We start from the raw sequence: 11,649 nt of genomic DNA, 5'->3' as shown, positions 1-11,649 counted from the left end.
TATTGCAGAAATACAAAAACAAAACAAAACAAAACAAAAAAACAACCAACAAACAACAGCCCATAAGAGAATACTATGAACAATTATATGCCAACCAATTTGACAACCTAGAAGAAATGGACAACTTTCTAGAAACATACAGCCCACCAAAACTGAATCAAGAAGAAATGGATAATTTGAACAGACCCGTCATAGAAATGAAATGGAATATGTAATTAAAAAAAAATAACTCTCTACAAACAAAAGTCCAGGACCAGATGGCTTCAAGGTGAATTCTACCAAACATAAAAAGAAGAACTTATACCCATCCTTCTTAAACTTTTCCAAAAGATTGACGATTTAGGAACACTCCCAAAGGCATCCTATGAGGCCACCATCACCCTAATACCAAAACCAGACAAAGATACTACCAAAAAGAAAATTATAGGCCAGGATCTTTGATAAATATAGATGCAAAATTCTCAACAAAAATTTAGCCAAGTGAATCCAAAAAACACATAAAAAAGATCATACACTAGAAATTCCTGTCATGGCACAGCAGAAGTGAATCCAACTAGGAACCATGAGGTTGTGGGTTCAATCCCTGGCCTAGCTCAGTGGGTTAAGGATCTGACATTGCTGTGAGACGTGGTGTAGGTGGCAGACACAGTTCAGATCTTACATTGCTGTGGCTGTGGTGTAGACTGGCAGCTGTAGCTCCAATTTGACCCCTAGCCTGGGTACCTCCATATGCCATGAGTGCGGCCCTAAAAAGCAAATAAATAAATAAATATTTAAAAATAAATAAATACAATACAATAAAAATGGAAAAAAAAGATCATATGCCATAATCAAGTGGGATTCATCCCAAGTTCACAAACATGGTTCAACATATGCAAATCAATCAATGTCATACACTGCATTAACAAAAGAAAACTCAAAACCATGTGATCATCTCAAAAGATGCAGAAAAGGTATTTGATAAAATAAGATCTATTAATGATAAAAACTCCTATGAAAGTGGATATAGAAAGAAGAGGCCTTAACACAATAAAAGTCAATTATGACAAACCCACAGCCATTATAATACTCAAGGGAGAAAAACTGAGAGCTTTACTTCTAAAATCTACAACAAGATAAGGATGCCCACTCTCACCAGTTTTATTCAACATAGTATTGGAAGTCCTAGCCACAGAAATTCAAGAAACAAAAGAAATAAAAAGTATCCAAATTGGAAGAGAAGAGGTAAAGCTGTCACTATAAGTAGATGACATGATACTATATATAGAAAACTCTAAGTACTCCACACAAAAACTACTCAAACTGGTAAACTAATTTAACAAAGTAGCAGGATACAATATTAACAGAAATGCATTTGTTTGCATGTCTGTATAGTAACATTGAAATACCAGACAAGGAATATAAAAAAAAATACCATTTAAAATTGCACCAAAAAAAATTAAAATACCTAGGAATAAACCTGACCAAAAAGGTGAGAGAATTATATGCTGAGAACTATAAAACATTAATAAAGGAAATTAAAGAGGATTCAAAGAAATGGAAAGATCCCATGGGCCTGCATTGGAGGAATGAATATTGTCAAAATGGCCATACTACCCAAAGCAAGCTACAGATTCAAGGCAATCCCTATCAAGTTACCCTTGACATTTTTCACAGAACTAGAACAAACAATCCAAAAATTTATATGGAACCACAAAAGACCCAGAATTGCCAAAGCAAAACTGAGGGAAAAAAACAAAGCAGGAGGCATAACTCTCTCAGACTTCAGACAATATTACAAGCTACAGTAATCAAGACAGTGTGGTGCTGGTTCAAAATCAGATGTACAGATCAATGGAAAAGAATGGAGAGCCCAGAAATAAACCCAGATACCTACTATCAATTAATCTTTGAAAAAGGAGCCAAGAACATAAAGTGGGAAAAAGACAGTCTCTTTAGCAACTGGTGCTGGGAAAACTGAACAGCTGCATGTAAATCAATGAAACTAGAACACACCCTCACACCACACACAAAAATAAACTCAAAATGGCCTAAAGACTTAAACATAAGACATGACACCATAAAACTCCTAGAAGAGAACATAGGCAAAACATTCTCTGACATCAACCATACATCAACCTATGTTTTCTTAGGTCAGTCTCCCAATAACAACAAAAATAAACGAATGGGACCTAAACAAACTTACAAGCTTTTACACAGCAAAGGAAACTATAAACAACAACAACAACAAAAGACAAGCTATGGAATGGGAGAAAATAGTTGCAAACAATGCAATCAACAAGGACTTAATCTCCAAAATATAAAAACAACTCATACAACAAAAACAACAAAAAACAAAGAATCAAAAAATGGGCAAATCTAAATAGACATTTTTTTTCAAAGAAGGCATACAGATGGCCAACAAGCACATGAAAAAAAATGCTCCACATCACTAATTATTAGAGAAATGCAAATTAAAACTACAATGAGGTACCACATGGGTCAGAATGGCCATCATTAATAAGTCTACAAATAGCAAATGCTGGAAAGGGTGTGGAGAAAAGGGAACCCTCCTACACTGTTGGTGGGAATGTGCATTGGTACAACCACTATGGGAAACAGTATGGAGGTTCCTCAGAAAACTGAATATTGAAGTACCATATGATCCAGCAGTCCCACTCCTGGGCAAATATATCCAAACAAAACTATAATTCAAAAGTATACATGCACCTGTATGTTCATAACAGCACTATTCACAATAGCCAAGACATGGAAACAACCTAAATATCCAATGACAGATAAATGGATTAAGAAGATGTGGTACATATATATGATGAAATACTACTCAGCTATAAAAAAAAGAACAAAATAATGCCATTTGCAGGAACATAGATGCAATCAGAGATTCTTATACTAAGTGAAGTATATCAGAAAGAGAATGATAAATACCATATGATATATATGGAAACTAAAATATGGCACAAGTTAACCTGTCTACAAAACAGAAAGAGACTCACGGACATAGAGAATAGACTTGTGGTTGCCAAGAGGGAGGAGGGAAGGAGTAGAATGGACTGGGAATTAGGGGTTAGTAGATGCAAACTATACATTTAGAATGCGTAAGAAGGAGGTCTACTGTATAGCACAGGGAAGTCTATCCAGTCTCTTAGGAAGATAATATAAGAAAGGGAATGTATATATATGTATGACTGGATCACTTTGCTGTACAACAAATATTGGCACAACACTGTAAATCAACTATACTAAAAAAAAAAACAATCTATTGCACACCTAGTACTCGCCAGACCCTAGCTAGGCATGAGAGATGGGAAGAGAAAACAACCTCTAGCCTTAAGAAGTTTACAGTCTATTGGGGTGGCATGGATGAGGGAGAGAGTGACAGGAAAGTGAAAAATTATTACAATATGGAAAGAAAAAGGCAGTGAAAGAGGGAGGTGTAAGAATCATGGAAAGCCAGAGAGGAACACTCCCTGCTGTATCTTTAATCAGGCTTTCTGGCCTGGCGAGGGAGCAGGTGGGTGAAATAGAGTGGCAGACTCCCACCCAGGAGCCACCCCTAAGCCTCTTCTTCTAGGGGTGGCCATGGAGACAGGAGGGAGGGGGCAGGGCACAACCTTTAAAAGAATGTCAGAATCAATGAAGATATGACAAATCAAAACCACAATGACATTCCACCTCACACTGGTCAGAATGCCCATCATTAAAAAGTCTACAAATAACAAATGCTGGAGAGAGTATGGAGAAAATGGAGCACTCCTGCACTATTGATGAGAATGTATTTTGGTACAGCCACTATGGAAAACAATATAGAAAGTCCTCAGGAACTTAAAAATAGAGTTACCATATGATCCTACAATCCCACTCCTGGGCATACATCCAGACAAAACTGTAATTCAATAAGATACATGCAATCAATAAAATCCTAGGAGTTCCCGTTGCAGTGCAGCGGAAATGAATCTGACTAGAAACCATGAGGTTGTGGGTTCAATCCATGGCCTCGCTCAGTGGGTTAAGGATCCAGCATTGCCGTGAGCTGTGGTGTAGGTCGCAGACACCACTCAGATCCCGCATTGCTATGGCTGTGGTGTAGGCCTGCAGCTGTAGCTGCCATTCGACCCCCAGCCTGGGAACCTCCATATGCGGCAGGTGCAGCCCTAAAAAGCAAAAAAAAAAAAAAAAAAAAAAAAAATCCTACTGTATAGCCCAGAGAACTATACTCAGTGTCCTATGATAAACCATAATGGAAAAGATTATTAAGAAAAAAGGAATTCCCTTGCAGCACAGCAGGTTAAGGACTCAGCATTTTCACTGCAGGGGTAGGGGTCACTGCTGTGACACAGCTTCAATCCCTGGCCAGGAATTTCCATACGCCACAGACACAGTAAAAAAAAAAAAAAAATTTAATTAAAAAAAATTTAAAAGAGTGTATACATACGTACATCTGATCACTCTGCTGTACAGCAGAAATTAATACAAGACTGTAAATCAACTATACTTCAATTTTAAAGATTCAAAAAGATACATGCACTTCTATGTTTAGCTGTACTGTTCACAGTAGCCGAGACGTAGAAACAACCCAAATGTCCATTGACAGAAAAATGGATAAAGAAGATGTGGTGTACACACACACACCCAGGAATACTACTAAGCAATAAAAAAGAACGAAATAATGCCATTTGCAGGAACATGGATGCAACAAGCGGTTATCATACTAAGCGAAGTGAACCAGAGAAAGACAAATATCATATAATATTGTTTATATGTGGAATATAAAATATGACACAGAGGAGTTTTCTGATGGTACTAGTGGTTAGGACTTGGTACCACTGGGCCTGGGTTCAATCCCTGGTCTGGTGAGCCCACATCAAGCTGCTTCACACCGTGGACAAAAGTAATAGTAATAATAATAATAATAAATGACACAAATGAACCTATCTACAAAACAGACTCAGGGATAAGGGGAACATACTTGTGGTTGCCAAGAGGGAGCGTGTTGAGGGAGGAATGGAATGGGAGGCTGGCTTTAGCAGATGTAAACTATTTATTATACATGAAGGGGATAAAAAACAAGGTCCTACTGTATAGCACAGAGAACTGTTTTTTGGGTTTTGTTTTTGGTCTTTTTTTTAGGGCCGCACCTACAGCCTATGGAAATTTTCCAGGGTAGGGGCTGAATCGGAGCCGCAGATGCCAGGCTACACTACAGCAACACAAGATCTGAGCCGCATCTGCAACCTACACTGCTGCTCATGGCAATGCTGACTCCTTAGCCCACTGACTGAGGCCAGGGATCGAACCCGCGTCCTCATGGATACTAGTCCGGTTCGTTACCACTGAGCCATGAGGGGAACTCTGAGAACTGTATTAAATGTCCTATGATAAATCATAAAGAAAAATTAGTTAAAAAGTGTATATATGTGTATGTATAACTGAATTACTTTGCTGTACACCAGAAATTAACACAACATTGTAAATCAACTGTACTTCAAAAAAAAGTCAAATCACACACACACACAAAGAATGACAGAGCCATTGAAGATACAACAGAAACTGGTTAGAACCCATTATGCCCAAGATGGCAGAAGACTGTCCTCCCAGTAGACCCTGATCCTCATTACCCGCTCATTGTAATACATTAGCTAAAGGACACACCCACAGGCGCCATAACAGTTTCAAGGCAGACCATAAAAGAGCACCAAGGGGGCAGTAGTCCAAATCCTGGAAATCCCCACCCCTTTCCCCCAAATAGTTGGAATAATCCTCCCACTCATGAGCCTATGAAATTACCCAGCCCATAAAAACCGAACACCCCCTACACCACAGGGCTGCTCTCACCCCTTCCAAGATGCCCACACTCAGTCTTTGGAGGTCCCGGGGCTGCTCTTGCCCTCTGAGACCGACCTCATTCTGCCTACGGAATGTGCACCTCTGCTTTCATTTTACTACGGCTCGCTTTGCTCTTGAATTCTTTCCTGTGTGAAGCCACTTGGAACCTGCCTGAGACCTGAGACATGACCATCCTCTCACATCCCATTTCCCTGCAACCTCTTTACAAAGGTATTAACAACATTCACTTCTTACCGAGCACTTTGCCTCTCGCTGAATTCCTTCTGTGCCGAGACCGAAAGCACCTGAGCTTTATTAAGTCCTGAGATTCAGTTTTAGTTGAAACTAAAACTATTCGGTTTTAGTTGGAAGATTGTAGGCTTGCGTCCCATCGGAGATGTGCAGTTTCACCATAAGCAACACACCGTTGGCTGTGCTGGGGCTATGGTCCTTCCCAGTCCCCTTGCTGGAGGTTGGGCAACAGACCGAGTTCTGACCAGGTAGGAGGGCGAGCAGAGTGCGTCACTTCCGGTCTGAGGCAGTTGCAGCTGGTGCCACTACCTTCATCTCTTTTTCTCTGCTGCCTTGACCTTGGAAGCCTCCAGTTACAGGTGGTGTAGCTACAAGGTGAAGGCAGGTCCCCAAGACACAAGAATTGTGAGATGAGCAAGGAAGAAACCTATATTGTCTTAAGCCACTGAGACTTCAGGTCTTACTTTGTACCTAGCCTGGCCCAGCTGTACGGTCAGGACACTCAAGATGGCTGTTCTCTTGCTTTCTGTACATCGCCTGCCCGACCACTGCCTGCTTCACCTACACCCTAAGCACAGGAGTGACCTTCCTAGTCCTTGCCCCGGCCCCAGGTAATGATTATTCTTAGCAAAGGAGCAGTGAAGGACTGCCCCTTGCTGGTTTCCCTGGTAACCAACGAGCCAAGCTGAAGTTAATTCCTCCTATAACTTGCAATCTCCCCTTGCCCCCCTGGAGTGAAGCCTGCCCTCAGAACTTGCCCTCTGTCTGCAGCTCAGGTAGGATGGTAGGATGTTGCTCCAGGACCTCGCTTCAGATGTGTAAGATCCCCCAATCCATCAAACCACTGATGTCTCTGTCGCTCACTCCTGGCTCTTTCTTCTGTCTTGAAGCTGGGCAAGCACACAGGCCTTGTAGGTCTGTGGGGTGCAGCCCAACACTGTCCTAATACCACTGTAATCCAGCTCTTGTCAAGGAGATCCAAGGGAAGTGTACTGTGGAGTTTCTGGATGGCTATTTCCACGTCCAATAAATTTCCTTTTATTGGATAAAAGGAGAGGGACATAGAAGGAGTGAACATTCATTACCTGGACTAGCTTGTCGGCTTCTTGGTTGTAGGAAAAAAAAAAAAAAGTCTCATTAGATTGTAATGTTTGGAACTGCAGCAGATATCATGTGAGCCTAAGTAGGGGCCAAGAGAATTGTAGAGATCACAGCCCAGAGCCTTTACATTGTGAAATTGATGCTCTAAACTAGGATTATCTGATTCTGGGCTGCCTTTTTTTTTTTTTTTTTTTTTTTTCCAGGGCCACACTTGCGGCATAGGGAAGTTCCCAAGCTAGGGTCGAATTGGAGTCACAGCTGCTAGCCTACGTCACAACCACAGCAACTCCTGATCCAAGCCACATCCGCGACCTACACCACAGCTCACGGCCACGCCGGATCCTTAACCCAATAGTTGAGTTCGTTAACCACTGAGCCACGAAAGGAACTCCCTAGGTTGATTTTTTAACAAACACTAAATGTGCCTGCATGGTGTCAGCCTTTTCTGTTATGTGCATCTGAGTGCATCTGCACTGATACTAGTCGCAAATGAGTATGAGGAGTGGTTTCAGTGAATGAATAAAATGAGCAGCTGTTCTTGAGGGTAGGTAATGTCACTGCCATCTCCTGTCTTCATCCTCATCCACACTATAATCATTGCTGGAAAATAATAATCCTGGGCAGTATTTCCCTGTCCGCAATGTTTTCATGTACACTTTCTGGCTCTAAGGTGTGAGGTGAGTGGCAGCAGAATGTAGGAGGTAACCACTCTGTCTCTAGAGGGAGACACACTTGGGTTCAAATACCTGCTCTGAACCTCTCTTTGCTATGTGACCTTGGACAAATAAACTCACTCAACCGGTTTCCTAATCTATATAATGGAATAATTATAAAAATCCCAGGTTATGTCACTGTGAGGATAAAATGACATGACACATAGGAAGTTTTTAAGCACATTGCATGAGACATTAAGAACACTTAATACAGGAGCTCCCATTATGGCTCAGCAGAAACGAATCTGACTAGCATCCATGAGGACGAAGTTTTGATTCCTGGCCATGCTCAGTGGGTTAAGGAGCCAGCATGGCCGTGAGCTGTGGTGTAGGTCGTAGATGCAGCTTGGATCTGACGTGGCTGTGGCTATGGCTGTGGCATGGGCCAGCGGCTACAGCTCTGATTCAACCCCTAGCCTGGGCACCTCCATATGCCGCAGGTGCAGCTCTAAAAAGACAAAAATAAAAACACTTAATACATAGGATTCCCTAAAATAAATTGGATTTTTTTAAGAGTTAAAGTTGTATTTGGATTATGTCTTGGTTACTTAAGAACAATAAATTGGATTTTGATATTCATGTCAGCCTGGGAAGAGAGGTATGAACATTCCCATTTTAGAGTGGAGGAAGCTGAGGCTTAGGGAGTTGAAGGGACTTGCCCAACGTTGGAACCAGATTTTCACCCCAGCTCCAGTGGTTCCCATTTCAGGGCTCTTTCCATAGTAATATGCTTCCTTGAAATTACCAAAGCAATACAAAATAAAGTTTAAATGTTGAGATGCTTCCTTTTTGAACTACAACAAGTAGAATCACTTCCTTTAGGAAAAGGGAATTATGGTTGTAGCATATGTGCAAATGTGAGAGGTTATACTGGAAATAATATGCTCTGGAAGTTTTTCTTTCTTTTTTTTTTTTGGTCTTTGTGTCTTTTTAGGGCCGTACCCACAGGATATGGAGGTTCCCAGGCTAGGGATCCAATCAGAGCTGTAGCTGCCAGCCTACGCCAGAGCCACAGCAACTCGGGATCTGAGCCACGTCTGCAACCTACACCACAGCTCACGGCAACACCAGATCCTTAACCCGCTGAGCTTGGCCAGGGATTGAACCTGCATCCTCGTGAATCCTAGTCAGGTTTGTTAACCAGTGAGCCACCACAGGAACTCCTGGAAGTTTTTTCTTGAGCTTCTAGTGTCAGCTCCACCCAACTACCACCACCACTTACCTCCACCTTGTAAAAATCAGGTGAAAATACACATCTTCCTAATCTACACAAGATGGCATAGGCGCCATTCTACAAAATCTGTAAATCAAACAGCAAGGCTGAATTTCTTTTTTTCTCCTTCACTAAAACCTTTATTATCCCTTCTGATATTTAACATTCAAAACCGTTTACTTTCTGTATCTCCATGGCAACATGTCTCTCAGCATCATTAAATGAATAGGATAGGAAGGAACATTTTCACTGAACCACAGTCAGGATCTACCTCACTGCCCTTCCTCTACACCCTCATCCTTTGTCATCAGGAAGTGACTGATATAACACAGGCCATACTTTTTTTTTTTTTTAGGCTCTGTTTAATGATTCACTTTCGACATAAGCCCAGGAACAAACATTATTAAAACTTGAGTATTATTTGTTTTCTTAAACTTAGCTTAGTCATTATCCCCTTCAGAAAGCCTCTCCTCTCTCAACTGTGGGGTGACCTCTAACAGGGCACGCACTCTGCTGTCATTGGTCTGCCTTGATGTTCACCTTGCTTTGTTTCTGCTACAGGTGGCGTCTGTTTCTCTCCACCTCTAGTGCCTTGCTCCACACCTTGCCCATTGCAGATGGGTTAAATGTTTGCCGCATCAAGTGGTGAGATTAGTGCTTGGTGCATGTCCTCAATGGGTGAGAGTCCATCAGGACACTTAACCTGTAATACCTTTTCTTTCTTGCTTCTTTCTTTCTTTCTTTCTTTCTTTCTTTCTTTCTTTCTTTCTTTCTTTCTTTCTTTCTTTCTTTCTTTCTTTCTTTTTCTCCTTCCTTCCCTTCCTTCTCTTTTCTTTTTTTTTTATGTCTTTTTAGGACCGTACCCATAGCATGTGGAGGTTCCTAAGCTAGGGGTCAAATTGGAGCCACAACGGCCAGCCTACACCACAGCACCAGATCTGAGCCACATCTGTGACCTACAGCTCACGCCAACGTCAGATCCTTAACCCACTGAGCAAGGCCAGGGACTGAACCTCCAAGGATGCTAGATTTGCTTCCGCTGAACCATGACAGGAGCTTGTAATACCTATTAAAATGTCTCCTAGTGGAAGACTGTGCTGGTCCTGGGGTTAAATCATTACTGTGAGTCTGGCAGGTAAGAAGATGAAGGTTATTACGAGATGCTAACTCTTACAGTGAGTGCCATTCCTTCTTCCTCTGGTTGCTGGGTTTGGGAGACACAACTTTAATCTGATTCTCCGAGTACTCCTGTCTATCGTGGACCATTTGGGGTGTACCCCAGGGCTCAGCCTTCTCTGCTCCTTTCTCCCTCATCTCTCCAGATCTATGCAAACCCCTAGCTTGGTCCTACCTTTCACCTTTGTTGGGGTGTCACCACCAGATTAGACACTTTAGTATCTTACTCATATTTCCTGCTTAACCATCCAAAGCCAAAAATATCATTAGATTCAAGGCAGAGAGCACAGTACAGAGGTAAGGAAAAATAAAGAGACACAGGGCAACAAACCACTGGACTTGCCTGAGGAAGACAAAGCATCTTGCAGGAATCATGGCACACAAGCCAGGATGGTAGGGGCTCTAACAAACCACTGCCATTGGGAATCCGGGCCTCCCTTGCTTTCCTGCAAACTTGCTATGTGGTCTTGGTAAGTCATGCCCCTAAGACTCCGTTTCCTCAGGGAGTCAAGGTTGAATGAGTTCAGTGGTTCTCAGTTTACAGTGAGACATCAGAATGCCCTAGAGAGCTTGCTACTAATGGGTATTCCATGCTTCCCACCCCAGCACTCTGACTTAGGAGATCTAGGAGAGGCCAAGGAACCTTTTCAACACACTCCAAGGCTGAGGTGGTTTCCTGGATCCAAAATACTTAAGTAGATTACCTCATAGTTCCCTTCCAGCCGTGACATTCCCCCAGTTGTCAGATTTGGGGAGTAGAGGAAATGCTGGCAACCAACAAGTTGTTAGGGAAATGTAGCCACAAAAGAAAGTCAGATGGCAGGTAAACAGGGCTGGTGAGGGAGGGCCATGTTTACTCCGTGTCCCTCAGGGCCTTTGGACTGAATCTGACTTGGGGAGACCTGTCCTAACACAGCAGGCAGGACTGAGAGCCTACCCTAAGCTTCCTGCCTATTGGGCTGAGCTAACCACTCCTTTTGCCCCGTGCAGGTGCTCTAAACAAGTCATAACCTGGAAGTGCATTTGGCCCACACAAGGTTAAATTTTTCCATCATTTAAACATTGCAAAATTTCCCACTTTAAAAAACAAAACAAATTTCTCTTGTAAAATCTGAAAGATTAGTCACACTGGGTTAGTATTTGCATAGGATGTTCACTGGAGCTGAGCAGCTGCGCCCCCTTTAGGGGAAGACAGGCATTTTCTAGTCTCCATGATCCAGCTGGCTGGCTGGCTCATTCTGTTTCCATCTGGCCCATCAGAAGGAGCTTTTGAGTTGGCTCTGAGATAAGCCAGAGCAGCAGAGAGCTACATCCCAGGAGAGTATGGCATTGCCTGCCCTTCAGGATTACGGAACTGCCTCTGGACAC

The sequence above is a fragment of the Phacochoerus africanus genome, chromosome 15 (genome assembly GCF_016906955.1).
Source record: "Phacochoerus africanus isolate WHEZ1 chromosome 15, ROS_Pafr_v1, whole genome shotgun sequence".
In the NCBI taxonomy this organism is placed as follows: Eukaryota; Metazoa; Chordata; class Mammalia; order Artiodactyla; family Suidae; genus Phacochoerus; species Phacochoerus africanus.
The sequence above is the reverse complement of the archived record's forward strand: the minus strand, read 5'-3'. Positions refer to the sequence as shown.